Source organism: Anomaloglossus baeobatrachus, chromosome 6 (genome assembly GCF_048569485.1).
Source record: "Anomaloglossus baeobatrachus isolate aAnoBae1 chromosome 6, aAnoBae1.hap1, whole genome shotgun sequence".
NCBI lineage: Eukaryota > Metazoa > Chordata > Amphibia > Anura > Aromobatidae > Anomaloglossus > Anomaloglossus baeobatrachus.
The window spans coordinates 860,811-879,616 of record NC_134358.1 but is presented as its reverse complement, the minus strand read 5'-3'; positions in this window follow the sequence as shown (position 1 = coordinate 879,616).

Genomic DNA, 18,806 nt, shown 5'->3' with positions numbered 1-18,806 from the left:
GAGGCGTCCCCGGATACGTTTGGGACAGCCCAACTCCAGGACCCTACATTAATACATGCCCGGAGTCGGGTGACAGTAGTTGACGGGGTGGCACAGCTGCCTGGTGCCCAGGTAAGATACCCCCATTTCGCTCTTAAGCAGGATTTACTCTACCGGGTAGATGAAATACGGGGCGTAGGGGTAGAGCAGTTGGTGGTGCCCCAGCCGTATCGCCGGCGGGTCCTCGACTTGGCTCATAAACACCTGATGAGTGGTCACCTAGGGGTCAAGAAAACGCAGGAGCGAATATTGCAAAGGTTCTATTGGCCCGGGGTCTTTGGGGAGGTAAAACGGTTCTGCGAAACCTGCCCGGAGTGTCAGCTTACCGCACCCCTGACCCACTTTCGCAGTCCGTTGGTACCGTTACCCATTATAGAAGTCCCTTTTGAACGGATAGGGATGGATCTGGTGGGGCCCCTCGTAAAGTCTGCTCGAGGGCACCAGCATATCCTAGTGATCGTTGACTATGCCACCCGGTATCCAGAGGCGATACCTCTCAGACATACTGCAGCCAAGCTTATAGCTCGGGAGTTGTTTGCTGTGTTCTGCCGGGTGGGGTTGCCCAAGGAGATCCTTACGGATCAGGGGACCCCATTCATGTCTAAAGTGACCAAAGAGCTATGCCGGCTACTCCAGATCAAGCAGTTGCGTACGTCTGTGTATCATCCTCAGACGGATGGTTTAGTGGAACGATTCAATAAAACCCTGAAAACCATGCTCAAAAGGGTGATTTCCAAAGACGGGAAAGACTGGGATATGATGCTTCCCTATTTGATGTTTGCCATACGAGAGGTGCCACAGGCATCCACGGGGTTTTCGCCTTTTGAATTGTTATACGGGCGACATCCCCGGGGATTGTTGGACCTGGCAAAAGAAACCTGGGAGCAGGAGCCCACCCCCCATAAAAGTGTGATTGAACATATTTTGGGTATGCAGAACCGCATAAGCGCGGTCATGCCAATTGTGAAGGAGCATTTACAGGAGGCTCAGGCCGCGCAAAGCGGCCGCTACAATAGACAAGCCACCATGCGGACCTTTAAACCCGGGGATCGGGTGTTGGTATTAATCCCCACGGCGGAGAGTAAATTCCTGGCTCAGTGGCAAGGCCCCTACGAGATAAAGGAAAGAGTCGGGGTGGTTAACTATAAAGTATTGCAGCCCGGTAGGCGGAAACCTGAACAAATATACCATGTCAACCTATTAAAACCTTGGCAGGAACGGGAAAGCCTGATGGCTGTTTTTTCCCCACCTCCCTCCTCTTCGGGTCGTTCACATCCGGCTCCAGCGACCTCCGGAGAGGACGAACCGGAAGTAAGGATTGGAGAAGCCCTCACCAAGCAACAGAGGCGAGAGGCCAGACGGTTGGTTCAGCAGAACCCCGATGTCTTCTCCGAGCTGCCCGGTAGGACCAGTCTGATACGACACGATATTGTCACCGAGCCCCACCTGAAGGTACGCCTGAAGTCATACCGGGTACCGGAGGCTCGACGACAAGCCATATCGGAGGAAGTAAAGACAATGTTACGCCTGGGGGTCATCGAAAAATCCCGGAGTGAATGGGCTAGTCCGATTGTCCTAATACCAAAACCCGATGGCTCCTTAAGGTTCTGCAATGACTTTAGGAGATTGAACGAAATATCCAAGTTCGATCTCTACCCCATGCCCCGGGTGGATGAGCTGATTGATAGGCTGGGACAGGCGCGATATTTTACCACGCTCGACCTGACCAAGGGGTACTGGCAGGTGCCACTAACGGAGTCCGCCAAGGAGAAAACCGCTTTTGTTACGCCGGAGGGTCTCTTCCACTATGTTGTCTTGCCTTTTGGGTTACATGGCGCTCCGGCCACGTTCCAGAGGTTGATGGACTTAGTGCTGGAACCCCACCAGGCGTATGCATCAGCGTACCTGGATGACATCATTATTTACAGCTCCGATTGGCAGACCCACTTGGAACAGGTACAAGCGGTGGTGGACGCGCTTCGAACAGCCGGATTGACAGCCAATCCCAAGAAATGTGCGTTGGGACTCACGGAAGCCCGCTACTTGGGCTACGTGATAGGCCAAGGAGTGATTAAGCCCCAAATTAACAAGGTTGAGGCGATCCAGAAGTGGCCTAGACCCCTGACCACGAAGCAGGTTAGGGCCTTCCTGGGTATCGTGGGGTACTACAGGAGGTTTGTAAAGGATTTTGCGGGACTATCAGCCCCCTTGACGGACCTTCTCAAAGGCAAGAAGTCCGTCATGGTGCGCTGGACTCCGCAGGCCGAGGACTCCTTCCGGGCCCTGAAGGGGGTCCTGTGCGGACAGCCCGTTCTGGTCAACCCTGATTTCCGGAAGGAGTTCATTGTACAGACTGACGCCTCGGAGGTCGGCCTAGGGGCAGTGCTGTCTCAGGTGGTTCAGGGGGAGGAACACCCCGTCACCTTCTTGAGTAGGAAGCTCACCCCTCCCGAGCGGAATTATAGCGTAGTGGAGAAGGAGTGCCTGGCGATCAAGTGGGCCTTGGAGTCCCTACGCTATTATCTGCTGGGACGGCAGTTTCGCTTGGTGACGGATCACTCTCCACTGGTCTGGATGAGGTCCGCCAAGGAACGGAATGCCCGGGTTACCCGGTGGTTCCTTTCTCTGCAGAACTTCCGGTTTACGGTTGAACACCGGGCCGGTAGGTTGCAGGGCAACGCCGATGCCTTGTCCCGCGGCCCGTGTTTGATGGCTGGAGTTCAACCCCGCACGCTTGAACTGAGGGGGGGGGTATGTGAGACTGTGACCGGGGTTATCTATGACGGCCGGTATGTCTCGCCCCGGTTGTGCTCACTCCATGATAATCCACTATAGGGTTAATGCTGTTTTCCCTACAGGCTGAAGGGAGGGATAAATAGATTCAGGAACAAGGGCAGGTGTGCCGGGTGTGAGAGGGTGATCACATCTCCCTGAGTTCTCTGCCGGAAAGGCACCTATGTACTATTATGAACTTTTTCTTTGGAATAAACCGTGTGCTGTGACCCTTGGTGCCTGGATCCCGTGTCTTCTGCAGCGCAGCCGACGACGCTACCTCACAACGCTCTATACACAGCGCTGTACAGAATAGGGATAGAAGTTTCTTTCAGCCCTTGTAAGGGGTAATACTGGCAGGGTCAGAGCCATAGGTGACAGTCAGGTCCGTGAAAACAGATTTTAACAGCTACACAAGATGACAGCGTCTGTGTAGCTAAGGTCAGGGATTTCCTCGCTGCATTTTCCCATTAGGAGGGATAGAAAGGCAGGCTTCCTTTCCTCTACACAGACCCACAACCCTGCCACTGTACCCTCCTGCCCTTTGCACACTCCAACTCATTGTTACTAAGCCATTATACTAGCAAACACTGAGTGAACTTAGAGGCATCCTAAACGTGGCTATTGGACTTCTGTATAGTCCCAGTAGTGCAAAGATATTTGCAGCACGTCTGCCTGCATTGCACACTCAAACTCATTGTTACTTACTAAGACATTATAATACCAAAAATTGAGTAAACTTAGTGGCATACAAGAAGTGGCTGTTGTACTCCATTAGTGCCCCACTGGTGCCAAGCTATTTCTAGCACCTCTACATCACACCCTCATGCACATTTTGCTACGCTAATGTTATAGCAAACTCAGGGAATTCCTTGCTGCATTTGATAATTCGGAGGGATAGAAAGTCAGGCTTCCTTTAGCTTTTCCTTCTGTTCATAGACAGCATCTCCAAGTCCACACCCGAAGAGCAATTTCTCCTCCATGTGTAAGTGTGGAGAGGCAGCTAGTGCGCATGCGTGTGCCGATGTACCCCAGCCGCAGCCTAACTACAGTGTTTCGCCTAGTGAGTATGCTCAGCCTGACTGTGTTATTCCTGACGCTAAGTCTTCAGTTCGGCCTACTGAGCATGCTCCCACACTTAGTGTGAAAAGCCTCTTTGCACAGGTACTTGCACTCCGTGCCGGGTCTAAGTCCTGTTTTGTGCCTAGACACCATGCTAAAGCTGATAGTCTTTTTTCGGAGACTGTATTTCATGCTACTGAGCATGCTCAGGCACTTACTGCATCAGAGGCTAGGTCCGGTAATGAACTCTTTGGCCCTGCCCCTGATGTGGGGGTGTGGGGGTCCCATATAGACCACAGGGCTTCAGGTGTCCTGACGATGTGGCCAGGCCACTCCCAAATGGCTTGCAGAGGCCCGCCCCTATGACTTGTCACCGCATTATTGATGGTCAGACGATGACTGGTGAGGTGTTTGTGTCGTGGCAGCCATGAGGTCATTATTGAAGTTGCGGTTCCAAATATGACGCTAGTTATGTCACTCATGACGTATCCATACCTCCCAACCGTCCCGGATACAGCGGGACTGTACCGGATTTCAGCGGGTGTCCCGGTGTCACGATCGTGAGGCTTTTTGTCCCGCCCGTGGCTCCGTCCACCCGCTCTCTCCCCGTCTGACTTTCTCCCCCTCCTAATGCACATGAGCAGAGCAGAGCCGAGCGCTGCTTCACTGCTTGGCTCTGTGCTGCCGCTGTTATGGGTGGGCGGCAGCAGCACTCTGGCTGCCGGCACTTTAAATCTGCAGCCCAGCGTGCACTCACTGCTCACTGCTGGGCTGTTTGTGTACGGAAGTGCATCTGTGGGCGGAGCTACCGAGCAACATGCTGAGCTCTGTCCACAGATAAAGAGACTGCAGGAAGAGCAGCTAACACCAAGGAATGCTGTATGTGACCACCCCCCACCTACCCAGAGCTGTATGCCCCAACCCCCTCCTGACCAGAGCTATATGCCTCCAGTCACCCCCCTCACCATTTCTGTATGGCCCCCTCACCAAATTTGTATACCCCCCCACCAGATCTATATGCCCCCCAGCACACCCCAGCTCTGTATGCCTCCAGCCCCCTCCCACCAGATATGTATGCCCCAGCAGCCCTCTCCTCACCAGAGCTATATGCCACTACAGATATTATATCCCAGCCCCCCCCCCCCCTCACCAGATATGTATGCCCCAGCAGCCCTCTCCTCACCAGAGCTATATGCCTCCAGCCACCCCCCCTCACCAGATCTGTGTGCCCCCCAGCCCCAACACCAGATTTGTATGCCCCCAGCCACCCCATCAGAGCTGTATAAGCCCCAGCACCAGAGCTATATGCCTCCAGTCACCCCCCTCACCACTTCTGTATGGCCCCCTCACCAAATTTGTATGTCTCCCCACCAGATCTATATACCCCCCCCCAGCACCCCCCAGCTCTGTATGCCTCCAGCCCCCTCCCACCAGATCTGTATGCCCCAGCAGCCCTCTCCTCACCAGAGCTATATGCCACTACAGATATTATATCCCAGCCCCCCCCCTCACCAGATCTATATGCCCCCCAGCACACCCCAGCTCTGTATGCCTCCAGCCCCCTCCCACCAGATATGTATGCCCCAGCAGCCCTCTCCTCACCAGAGCTATATGCCTCCAGCCACCCCCCTCACCAGATTTGTATGTCCCCCAGCCCCCACACCAGATTTGTATACCCCCCAGCCACCCCACCAGATCTATATGCCCCCTAGCACCCCCCAGCTCTGTATGCCTCCAGCCCCCTCCCACCAGACATTATATCCCAGCCCCCCCCCTCACCAGATATGTATGCCCCAGCAGCCCTCTCCTCACCAGAGCTATATGCCTCCAGCCACCCCCCCTCACCAGATCTGTGTGCCCCCCAGCCCCAACACCAGATTTGTATGCCCCCAGCCACCCCATCGGAGCTGTATGTGCCCCCAGATCTGTATAAGCCCCAGCACCAGAGCTATATGCCCCTTAGGCTACTTTCACACATCCGGTTTTTGCTCTGCGGCACAATACGGCACTCTGCAGAAAAACCGCAACCGTTTTTTTTGCCGCCGGTTGCGTTTTTTTTTAATAGACTTACATTAGTGCCGTATTGTGCCGCATGGGCTTGCGTTCGGTCCGGTTTTTGCCGCATGCGGCAGATTTAGCCGATGCCGCGGCCGGATGGAACGTTGCCTGCAACGTTTTTTGCTCCGGCAAAAAAAACCGCATTGCGCTGCATCCGGCCACTGCGGCGCATTTTCAATGCATGCCTATGGACGCCGGATGCGGCGCGATGGGGAAAAAAACGCATCCGGCCGCCGCATGCAGTTTCTTCCACTGCGCATGCTCAGTAGCGTGCCGCAACCGGAAAAAACCGGACCGGACGCATGTAAAGGATGCGGTGTTTTCGCCGCATCCGTTGCATAGGTTTCACAGCCGGATTGACCGCAGTGCTCAAACCGGATGTGTGAAAGTAGCCTTAGTAATATCTATGCTACCAGGATTTTGTATGCCCCACAGTAAAGTGTATTTCCCCCAGTAATGTGTGTACCCCTTAGTAACGTGTATGCCCCTCAGTGAAAAACAGACGTTCTTCACTGACGTGTTAAACACGCATATGTCCCTTCATACTCCGTGATTCACGGCACACAGTGGTTGTCCATGTGCAATCCATGATACGTGATCCGTACTCCGTGATTGCACATGGACATATACTCACCTGCCCCCGCTCCTGCTCTCCGTGGTGCTGAAGAGTCCCGCGATTCAGCATCCAGCCACCGCTCTCTCACCTCTGCAGCTACTTCCAGGTCGGCTCTGGCTGCATAAATGAATATGCATGCCATAATGAGCCAGGCAGGAAGAAGCAGAGGGCAGCTGCCGAACTCAGCATCGCTGGAGAAGGTGAGTTGAAAAAGATTTTTATTTTAAATGTCCGTGTTTTTCTGGTACGTGTTTCACGGATCACACCATAGTGTGGTCCGTGGGACATCAGTGATGCCAGAAAAAAAGCAGACATGTTTCTGTGCAGCAATCACGGATACGCATGTACGCCGCACAGAGACACGGTCAGTGAAAAATCACTGATGTGTGTGCAGACCCATTGATTATGATTGGTCTGCATAGGTCAGTGATTCTGGTACGTATAAAAAGTAGCACATACATACCAGAATCACTGACATCTGAAACAGGCCTAATATGTATGCCCCCTCAAGTACTGTCTATTCCCCAAGACCCTCCTGTGCTGTATATACTGTAGCCCCAGCCCCTCCTGTGCTGTATATACTGTAGCCCCCAGCCCCTCCTGTGCTGTATATACTGTAGCCCCCAGCCCCTCCTGTGCTGTATATACTGTAGCCCCCAGCCCCTCCTGTGCTGTATATACTGTAGCCCCCAGCCGCTCTTCTGCTGTATATACTGTAGCCCCCAGCCCCTCCTGTGCTGTATATACTGTAACCCACAGCCCCTCCTGTGCTGTATATACTGTAGCCCCCAGCCCCTCCTGTGCTGTGCTGTATGTACTGTAGCCCCCAGCCCCTCCTGTGCTGTATATACTGTATATATACAGTGTGTGTGTGTGTGTGTGTGTGTGTGTGTGTGTGTATATATATATATATATATATATATATATATATATATATATATATATATATATTATAGTATATAAAACCCCCATCCTCCCTTGTGATACATACACAGCGGTGTCAGTGTGTGCTGTGCGTGGCTAGGTCTGTTAAAGTGTTGCCAAGTGATCACATGCCGAGGAGGAGCTGGATAGAGACAAGCGGGGTAGGTGAGTGCGGCTGCTGCCGGCTTCCCCATATTATTACCTCCAATGTGTGTATATGTATGATGTATATATCTATGTATGTCAGTGCAGATGACTGTGTATAGATTTGTCTGTTTATATTTATTTTAGGGAATTTGTCTTCAAATATGTACCGTATATGTGCGTATGCCTGTGCCCACGATCAGGACTCGCTGTGTCCTGGAGGCAGCGCGTCCTGATCTGCGGGGCTGCACGTCTCCTCCGCAGGAGACCACAGCTGCCTGTGCCCACGATCAGGACTCGCTGTATCCTGGAGGCAGCGCGTCCTGATCTGCGGGACTGCACGTCTCCTCCGCAGGAGACCACAGCTGCCTGTGCCCACGATCAGGACTCGCTGTATCCTGGAGGCAGCGGGTCCTGACCTGCGGGGCTGCATGTCTCCTCCGCAGGAGAACGCAGCTGCCTCTGCCCACGATCAGGGTTCAGTGCGCTGCGGTCTCCTGCTGTGTTCTCCCTACGGAGGACGCATGCAACTGCAGCAAACAATTGATATCCTGCAGTCTGGAAAGACGCTCCGCAGGTCAGTGTTTGCTGCAGAAAAAACAAGCACAGTGGGCACGGGGTTTCTAGAAATCCCTCCACTGTGCTTGTACTGTACAATGCGGACACAGCAAAAACACGCTACATCCAAAATGCTGAAAATACTGATCGTGGGCGCGCAGCCTTATACAATGTGATCAGCAGTGCTGAAAAGGATTGGATGTGGGCGTGACAGATTGCAAAATGGGTGTGGTTAGGGGCGTGGCTTAAATACTTTGTCCCTCTTTCTCATCTTTGAATGTTGGGAGGTATGGACGTATCACTCTGCTTTTGTCTCCAGGAGGTGCATTGTGGTCCACCCTGGTTTGGGGCGGACCCAAGTTATAAAAGGGGCTGGAGCCAACAAGGAGGTGCGCAGTCTTCTATTATGCTCCGAAAGAGCACACCTCCATGTGTTGAACCCATTGCGGCTTTAGGCCAGAGGTAGGCAGGGATAGGGCGTCGATGCAGGCCGCCACCACAGTTGGTAACGCAGAACGGTTAAGACCAGCTCCTGTCCTACCAGTCCTGCTTGTGCAGCCCAGTGGCATTAACAGGCCTGCTGCTGCTGATGCGCCTGCTGTCCACAGGTGTGCCCCTATGCACACGGTCAGCGTACTCAATGGCCCCTGTGTTGTTAACAGGGAGTTCCTGGGCTGGGTGGGCATGTGGACCCTGTGACGCTAACAGGGCTCACAGTCTCCAGATTCGAGTGGCGTCTAACTCCGTTCAGGCTACTATTAGTTTCATAGCCACACAGCTCTGTATCCTCCACCAAACCTTCCAGTTGCCAACCTCTCCTTTTCCATCTGGGAGCACGGTGGACACTGACTGCTGATGGGGATATATACCTTTCTCTTTCTTTTCTTATTAATTTACGTTATATAGTGGTAACATAGTATATACCACTTTATCCAAATCTGCCAGTCCCACCGTAACAGATGGTGTTTCTTCAGCAAATGTTACAGTTGCTTAACCACCAAACCCACGGACCAAAACTTTTTTCCCCTTTCCAACACACCTGTTCCCCTTTCCACCAGCATCTGTCCTTTTTCAACTCATTTTGTATATGACCAAAAGTGCAACTCTGCAGGGACACCGTACTCAACGCCATCTCAGCCCAGCAGCCATCCCTCGGTCCCTCCGATGTGGACAAGTAAAAGCCCATTTCCTCCTATCCATGACAAAGCGTTGAGATTCACTCTGTGCAGCACTGGTGTTTAGTGGAAAAGCAGATGTAAGATTGCGTACCACCTTCTGCAGATACTCCTGTATACGTGCGTCCATTCCTATGGCAGGAATTATTTCGCCAAATTTTGTGTTGTACCGGGGATCTAACAGTGTGGCAACCCAGTAGTCAGGATTACTTCGAATTCGTACAATCCGAGGGTCATGTAGGTAGTGCAGCAAGAAGGCGCTCATATGTCTTGTGCATCCAGGAGGACCAAGTCCTTGGTTTGTTGGTGGCGGAGAGGTGAGAATCGTGCCTCCTTCCTCTGCCCTCTCCCCCGAACCTCGCACAACCGAAATGTGAGCAAGCTCTCACTCATCTGCTGAGACTTCCATGCCCATCGCCAGTTCCTCCTCCATTTCTTCATGGACTCCTGCACCTTCCTCAACAGTTTTGCTGATACTATGCGCCCTTGTTAATCCCTCTCCCCCACCATGACTGTCGCATAGGTGCCGCTGACCATCTGGACCTTGTAGATCTTGTTATCCCTTCCGCATATGACTCCTCCTGTACTTCCTCCCCTTCCTCTTGGACCAACACCTGACTCCGAATAATAATTACAGTGTGCTCCATCATGTAGATGACCAGAATTGTCACGCTGAGAATGACATTGCCAGTGCTAAACATCTTCGTCGACATTTGTGAACTGTGTAGAAGGGTGCATAGGTCCTTGATCTGACACCACTCCAGCAGCGTGATCTGCACCACTTCTGGATCAAGTTATCCCAGGCTATATGTCATAACATATTGCAGCAGGGTTCGGCGGTGCTGCCACAGACGCTGCAACATGTGCAGATTCAAATTCCTGCGTGTCGGAACATCGCATTTCAGACGTTTAACCGCCAGACCGAAAGACTTCCGGAGTGATGAAAGTTGTTGAGCTGCTGGGTGCGAAGGATGAAAGTGAGCACATAGCGAGCGTGCCCGCTGCACAAGGCCATGTAGGCCGGGATGGTGTTTTAAAAATTGCTGGAGAATCAGATTAGACACGTGAGCCATACAAGGCCCGTGTGTCACATTGCCCTGACGATGGCCCGCAGCCAGGTTTGCATCATTGCCGCAAACGGCTGTTAAGTCACCAACGTAGTCCGCTCCGTCAATTTGTACTCCAGTCGCCAGGTGACAACGTGTTCCTTTCTTGCATAGTGCTGATGATGGGAAAGAAGTCGATGCCAGCGGCGCAGGTGGACGCAGGTTATGGTCACCCACTGGGCTGCATTACCTTGACAGATGCAGAATCTCTGGCTGAATGTAGCTGGTGGGTATCTCACAGATGAAGTACCATCATTCAGCTACAACCAATGGGAAGACACCACACCCTTTTTTAGGCCCCTCCTGTCTGCAGACCACTGCCAGACATAGCTATGACCTCTGGTTACTGTTACCCCCAGTTCAGTTTTATGATTTTGTGTGCTTGTTACCTGTGACTACTTTTCCTGCTTGCTGTTTATGTACCTCGTTGGCCGATCCGCATTTCACCTCTGCTTGATTCCTGATTAAGTCCTGGCCGTCCCATTCTGTTCCTCTTCCTCAATTAATGTTTTGACCCTGCCTGACTACTATTCTCTGGAACTGCAGCCTTCCACAGGTATTGATCACCTTGGGCCCTGTGTAATTCCTAATCCCTGTATAGGGGTTAAAGGGTTTCAGGGTTCTGGGTGTCCAGCTTGGTGAGTGGCTTGCCTCTAGCCTATCCTTTACAGCCCATCTGAGTGTGTCGATCCAGGCAGGCGTTACACCGTGCCCTCTGCAGAAGGCCATGTAGGCCGGGATAGTGTTTTAAAAATTGCTGGACAACCAGGTTCAACACGTGAGCCATACAAGGCACGTGTGTCACATTGTCACAGCGAAGGGCCGCACCCATGTTTGCATCATTGTCGCACCCGGCCTTCCCTGGCTGCTGGTTGAGTGGAGACAACCATTGATGAAACTCGGTCTCACTCTCCAGAGCTAACCGTCCACAATTCCTCAGCGGTATCTCACATTTCCCCTACATTTCAAAGTAAACATTTGACCGCCTGATGGCCTTGAGCTCTGCTGCCAGCATAGTAAGGAGGTGTGTGGGATTGGGCGGCACGGTGGCTTAGTGGTTAGCACTGCAGTTTTGCATCGCTGGGGTCCAGGGTTCAAATCCCACCAAGGACACCATCTGCAAGGAGTTTGTATGTTCTCCCCGTGTTTGCGTGGGTTTCCTCCGGGTTCTCCGGTTTCCTCCCACACTCCAAAAGACATACAGATAGGGACTCTAGATTGTGAGCCCCAATGGGGACAGCGTTCCTGATGTATGTAAAGCGCTGCGGAATATGTTAGCGCTATATAAAAATAAAGATTTGATTTTTTTTTTTTTCCTTGGGCGCAGTTACAACGCGGGTGGCCTGACCACACAGGGTTTGGGCCGAGGTGGAGGACCCACACGAGGTTGAGGAGGCAGAAGCAGTGGAGGAACTTGTACATACAGATGAAGGATTGACACACAAGTCGTGGGGACGGCAAGACTTGTACAGCAAACCCTTCTCCATCTCTCACCATAGTTACCCAGTGCCCAGTCAGCAACATGTAACTCTCCTGTCCATGCTTACTGGTCCAAGTATCTGTGGTGAAATGCACCCTGTCACACACAGAGTTTCTCAAGGAATCGGTGAGGTTGTGTGCGACCTGCTGTGGTAGCGCGGGCACGCCTTTCTTGGAGAAGGAGTGACGACTGGCCATCGGCTCTTGGGGCACTGCAATGGGCATAAGGTCTCGAAAATCCTCGATCTCAAAAGGGTGTAAAGGCAGCCTTTCTGTTGCCAACAAGTTGCAGATGATGAAACTCAACCTCTTAGGCATGTCATGCCCTTCGAAAATCATGTAAAACATAGCGAGGGGACTCCATCCACAGTCTCCCTCGTTGCTACTAATTGGGCCACACACACCCCACTTGACTGGCATCAGTTGACCCCCCTTTTGAAAAAGAAAAAGATGCTTTGCATGAAGCACTCTCAAAAATACGCGTGCCTTTCCCGTCCCCTGGCTGACCCAGGGGAAGAAAAGTCCTCTGAGAGCCATGTCCACATTGTCAGTGGACAGACACGTGTGCTTATCTGCCAGCAGACCCCCAGCAGCACTGAAGACAGGTTCCGAGAGAAGGCTGGCTCCAGGACACGACAAGATCCCCAAGGTGTACGTGGCAAGCTCAGGCAATTTATCCAGATTGGAAGCCTAAAATGAGCAGGGCTCAAGTTGCACAATAATGGCATCGACGTTTCCTTGCATATACTCATATATCTGTGTGTCCTCCTCTTTTTCCTTGTCCAGCTCTTTTGTTTTCGCATGAGTATATGTCCTTGTCACTTTCCCATGTGTTTGTGTTGTGTTGTGAGTTGTTTATCACCTTTTGGACACCTTTGAGGGTGTTTTCTAGGTGTTTTTATGTGTTTGTGATTGCCTGCCATTGTTTCCTATGCAGTTCGAGTTCGGTTCGTCGAACGTTCGACGAACTGAACTCGAACGGGAGCTCCGTTCGGCGAACCGACCTCGAGCCGAACCGCGACCGGTTTGCTCATCTCTAGTCTCTAGTAACCCCCCTCTAATGGTTACTAGGCCTGGGAGTTTCCCTGACGACTAGGACACTTGTTGGCATAGTGCCCAGCCTGACGACATACGTAACATATAGGAGGACCAGACTTGCGTAGTCTAGAAGACGTATGACCTAACTCCATAGGAGTGGGAGATGTTTCAAATGCTGAGGAAGATGGTAGTGGACCCTCAACAACTGGAATAGCCCGATGCTTAGGGCGTGAGGAAGAGACCTCGAGTCTACGTTCCCTATGGCGTACGTCGATCCTCGTTGCTACTGTGATCAAGTCCTCCAGAGAAGCAGGGACCTCACCAGTAGCAAGGGCATCCTTGACATAGCCTGCCAACCCTCTCCAGAAGATAGGAATCAACACCTTCTCTGGCCAATCTAGTTCTGCCACCAGAGTTCTAAAAGCAATGGCATAAGAACTAGTGGATAACAAACCCTGAGATAGATCTAACAGTCTCAGGGCCGCATCATGGGTAACCTGCGGACCCATGAATACCGCTTTAAGAGCATCAAGAAAGTCTTGATGTCTCAGAGTAACGACATCAGAGCGCTCCCATAGAGGAGTCGCCCATTCTAATGCTTTGTCCTGAAGTAAGGAGATGATAAAGCCTACTCTGGACCTCTCCGTAGAGAAGCGAGAAGAGTTGACCTCTAGGTGTATCTGACACTGACTAATGAAACCACGACATGATCTGGCATCGCCAGAATATCTATTTGGCAGAGCAAGTCGGGGATCATGTGCAGATATCACCATGGTCTGAGGTTTATCCTCTATACTCTTGAGCCGCGACTCAAGTACTTGTATGTAAAGGTGTAACTGCTGATATTCTGCCATAACTGCCAGACCCTTGACTCAGTCCTAATGTTACGGGGGGCTGTCTGATAATAAAACCTAAAGGAATGTCAGACAGTCAGGGTCCACCGTGCAAAGACTCTGCTGCAGACTATGGCAGAGGATAAGGGGTATATAAGTATGCCACTGTAAAAAATAATAGCACAAGTGCAGAGTGCAATACCTCTGTTAAACTCACAGAGGAATATAATTAGAAAATAAAGCAATTCCTCCCTTGCTTGGAGGGTGTGTGGAATGGTCTCTGTTAAAGATCACAGAGACAAAAGCAGTGAGTGGGAAATGGCACCTACCTAGGCCCGTTCCTCTAGTGGTGCCAGGAGACGGACAGCAGCGTAAGCCGAACAAAGCTCCTACCTGCGTTCGCTCCACTAGTGTGCGAGGACACGAACCACTAGATATGGCACCTGCCTAGGTCCGCTCTTCTAGTGGTGCAAAAGAGACGGACAGCAGCATAAGCCGCACAAAGCTCCTACCTCTGTTCGCTCCCCTAGTGTGCGAGGATATGAACAACTGCCAGACGCAGTATAAGGAACGTTACCCTAGCGGCAACGTCCACCTACGAGTAGAATCACAAGGCTCAGCCGGACCATGTGCCTCAGGCACCTGCCTATGTCCGCTCCACTAAGAGGTAAGGATACGGACTGCAGCCGAAGCTGTAAGGTATAAGAACGCTACCCTGCCGGTAGCGCTCACCTAACATAGACAGAGAGATGCCTAGAGGGACGTGCACAGGGTGTCTACCCTCATGCATGAACCAAGAGGACTGAGCGCCGGGCGGCGTGCGTCAGGGTCTTATATAGACTCTGTGCCTCATCCAAGATGGAGGACACCAGAGCCAATCCGCTGCCAGAATGACAGCAATGACGTCACGCTGGCCTATCACCGAGCAAAGCGTCACAAGCACATGACCAGCGACCAATCGGCATAGAAGGTGTCAGAGACATGTGACCACGTGTCACAAGCACATGACCAGTGGCCAATCAGCTTAGAAGGTGTCAGAGACATGTGACCTCGTGTCAGCGATGATGTCACCCGCACATGTGCAATGGCTCAAAGATAGGACTTAGTCTCCAGCGCTTGCACATGTGCAGTAGCAAGAAATCCGGACATAGTCTCCAGAGCCACAGCAGCCGTAACAACGATTGTGTGCACTGTCATAAAGCGAGAGGAAAACAACTGTACCAACAAATGGCTGACTTGCCTACAAACAGACTTTCTACAGAACCACCTTTCAACTACGTGAGCCTAGACGTTTTCGGACCATGGATGGTGTCCACACGCAGAACTCGCAGCGGCCAAGCAAACAGTAAGCGGTGGGCTGTGTTATTCACCTGCATGAGTGTTCGAGCCGTTCACATTGAGGTGTTAGAGTCCATGGATACCTCCAGCCTAATCAACGCCTTGAGAAGGTTCCTTGCCATCAGAGGACCAGTGAAACAGCTGAGGTCTGACCGTGGAAGCAACTTCGTCGGTGCATGTAGAGAACTGAACATCGACACCAAACCTGTCCAAGATCAGCTGGCAGAGAAAGGTTGCACCTGGATCTTCAATCCCCCTCACAGTTCTCACATGGGAGGCTCCTGGGAGAGGATGATCGGGATTTCACGCAACATCTTGAACTCCATGCTAATGGACGTCAATTCTTCAAGACTCACACATGAGACTCTAGTCACTTTTTTAGCTGAAGTCTCAGCCATTATCAATTCAAGAGACCCCTTGTGGCGGTGACCATGGATCCAGAAACACCAACCATATTGACTCCTACTATTCTTATTACCCAAAAAACTGACAACGCGGTAATGCCCAGCAGAGAGTTCACCCACGCGAACACTTATCAAAAACACTGGAAACGTGTTCAATACTTAGCTGACTACTTCTGGAACCGATGGAGGAAGGAATACCTCACCATTCTTCAAGGAAGAAAGAAGTGGCGACATCCCAAGCCGAACCTCAAAGAAGGAGACCTAGTCCTCATGAAAGACCAGACCACAGAAAGGACTGACTGGCCTATGGGACTGATTACTAGGATACTGCCTAGTCAGGACGGCAATGTTCGGAAGGTGGAGCTAAAGGTCATCAGGAAAGGTGAGACGAAGACCTTTGCAAGGCCAATCCACGAACTTGTTCTGCTGTTGCCCATAGAGAGCGTCCCTACGGGATGAACGCTATCGGACCTGAACTTTGAGCCATCCTTCTTGTTTTGGACTCAATTGAGCTTGTTTTTGCATTTAACATGCCTTTCCTTTCAGGTTGTATTATGGACTCAATCGTGAAATCCCCAAAGTGAATTTCAGACGGGGAGTGTGCTGTTTCTATTTGTTTTAGTTAAAACTGTTATTTAATGTTTTTCATGCTTGTCTCTGCTGCCATCTACTGGTCAGACCTTTCGGCTCCTCTGTTTCTTTTGTCCAGCCCATGGGAGTGTCTGATGACCCTCTTGCATCACATCCTGGTATGTTCATTCCAAACCAGAGTTTGTGAGAACAACATCCCTTATTGGAGCTGCTAGAAGCAAAGTCTTCTGACCGTAGTAGCTTCAGAGACAAACATCACAGGAGAACCACAATGCCAAGTACTTGGACCGCTGTACTTCTGCATGTCCTTAACCTTTGGAGAAAATAAACCACCATTGTTTCATCTCAGCATGTGCATGTTTAACTTTGGAGCGCTCTGGTCCTGTCTGCCTCACCTATAGGAAAAACAAAGGTAAGATTCTCACAACATCTCACAACTACGCACCTTCAATCGCCTTTAAATGGGGACAGAACAGAAGGAGGATACAAACTGGAGCCAAACATTCAACCCTACATCTTCATCATACACTAAAGAACCTGGAGCCATCACCCAAAATGCAGACTGATTGTCCAGACAGGAGGAGCCCTGAGTCAGGTCCACCATGTTTACGTCTACTTGACAAGTGACCTGTTGAAGTCAATAGTCCGTACACAAATTGAAAGGGGAAGGGATTGTAACTGTGTGTCCCTCCCCCGCCTTTGCTCGTGGTTTTATAGTCTGTCTCTCCTTGACTGTATCTACTACAGGTGGGGGATTGTTTGTTCTTCTCAGCATGGGACTTCTCCAACCACAACTTGGTAAACAAGAAAGAGCCAGGAGTCTAAAGTCCATTCATGTATCAGTTGTCTAGGGGGAGGTGTGCCCACCTAAGGGGCTGATCCCAAGAGAGAAGAACAATGAGACCCATGTTAGGTCAGTTAGTTGGATCTTGGCTGGAGAAGAACTAGGATCTATAGCTGAGGCTGGATCCTAGAGCCTGTGTATGGACTGTCACAGACTGGAGATCAGTGGCCACGAGGGATTGTGTTTTATTGTTCACCCTATTGGACTCAAGGAACTCATATAAGGACCATTGCCATATTTTCCCTTGCATTGGAATACCGGGCGGTGCCCCTGGATCTTTTGTTTTGTTGTGGACTCCGTGCAGACTTTAAGGATTTATATTTGTTTGGTGCTTTACCTTTGTGGTTCCAATAAAGACCTTTGGATTGTTCCTTGGCCTGGCGTCCCTCACTGCTCTGTTGCATACCCCGTCACAGCCGTAACCTGCGGCCGTAACCTGCGGCCGTAACATGCGGCCGTAACATGCGGCCGTAACATGAGGCCGTAACATGCGGCCGTAACATGCGGCCGTAACATGCGGATGCAGCGCACTCATGACAGTGGGACAGTAAATCATATCCTTAGAGGTCTAATGTTCGCTTTGGTGATGGATTGAGTTAAATGTTAATACTTGTTTTCTAGTATGTTAGCAAGTCCTATCCCTGGTGGTCTAGTGGTTATTTTGGTGGTGGACTCGTTTTCTAGTAGGTTAGCAAGTCTTATCCCTGGTGGTCTAGTGGTTACTTTGGTGGTGGACTCATCTTCTAGTATGTTAGCAAGTCCTATCCCTGGTGGTCTAGTGGTTACTTTGGTGGTGGACTCGTTTTCTAGTAGGTTAGCAAGTCTTATCCCTGGTGGTCTAGTGGTTACTTTGGTGGTGGACTCGTCTTCTAGTAGGTTAGCAAGTCCTATCCCTGGTGGTCTAGTGGTTACTTTGGTGGTGGACTCGTCTTCTAGTAGGTTAGCAAGTCCTATCCCTGGTGGTCTAGTGGTTACTTTGGTGGTGGACTCGTCTTCTAGTTGGTTAGCAAGTCCTATCCCTGGTGGTCTAGTGGTTACTTTGGTGGTGGACTCGTCTTCTAGTTGGTTAGCAAGTCCTATCCCTGGTGGTCTAGTGGTTACTTTGGTGGTGGACTCGTTTTCTAGTAGGTTAGCAAGTCCTATCCCTGGTGGTCTAGTGGTTACTTTGGTGGTGGACTCGTCTTCTAGTTGGTTAGCAAGTCCTATCCCTGGTGGTCTAGTGGTTACTTTGGTGGTGGACTCATCTTCTAGTATGTTAGCAAGTCCTATCCCTGGTGGTCTAGTGGTTACTTTGGTGGTGGACTCGTTTTCTAGTAGGTTAGCAAGTCTTATCCCTGGTGGTCTAGTGGTTACTTTTGTGGTGGACTCGTCTTCTAGTAGGTTAGCAAGTCCTATCCCTGGTGGTCTAGTGGTTACTTTGGTGGTGGACTCGTCTTCTAGTAGGTTAGCAAGTCCTATCCCTGGTGGTCTAGTGGTTACTTTGGTGGTGGACTCGTCTTCTAGTTGGTTAGCAAGTCCTATCCCTGGTGGTCTAGTGGTTACTTTGGTGGTGGACTCGTTTTCTAGTAGGTTAGCAAGTCCTATCCCTGGTGGTCTAGTGGTTACTTTGGTGGTGGACTCGTCTTCTAGTAGGTTAGCAAGTCCTATCCCTGGTGGTCTAGTGGTTACTTTCTGTTGTGTTTCCAGTCTTTGGTCTGCTGCTAGTTACATTGAGTCTTTACAGGAATGTTTTAGGAAGACAAGTGAAAGTTGATGGCACCTGCTGTTGCTAGACATAGTTACATAGTTACATAGTTACTAAGGTTGAAAAAAGACCTAGGTCCAT